This window comes from Etheostoma spectabile, chromosome 4, assembly GCF_008692095.1.
Source record: "Etheostoma spectabile isolate EspeVRDwgs_2016 chromosome 4, UIUC_Espe_1.0, whole genome shotgun sequence".
NCBI lineage: Eukaryota > Metazoa > Chordata > Actinopteri > Perciformes > Percidae > Etheostoma > Etheostoma spectabile.
Genome location: NC_045736.1, coordinates 30,588,576 through 30,588,908, shown reverse-complemented (window position 1 = coordinate 30,588,908; position 333 = coordinate 30,588,576).

The window sequence follows — 333 nt, the reverse complement described above, 5'->3', positions numbered from 1 at the left end:
CTTTTACAGAGAGAGTGGACACTGACGCAATGCACAGGTCTACCGCCGGGCAGCGACCACCGGGCAGCGGCCACCGGGCAGCGGCCGCACGCCAGGCAGCCTCGACACACCACCGTCCAACCGTGAAAAGTCCAACTCCGCATCAGGGTGCCAGTGCAACCATTTCTAACATCTAAACAGCTGTAGCAGGGTTTAAATCAAACTCGCGAGTAGGCTAATGCATGTTAATAAAAATAAAGCAGAACACATGCAGAAGAATAGCTGTTAAACACGTTTATTTGGGATCAGACTGCAGCTGATTTGACACATGAGACTCCAGGATTAATCTTAGCC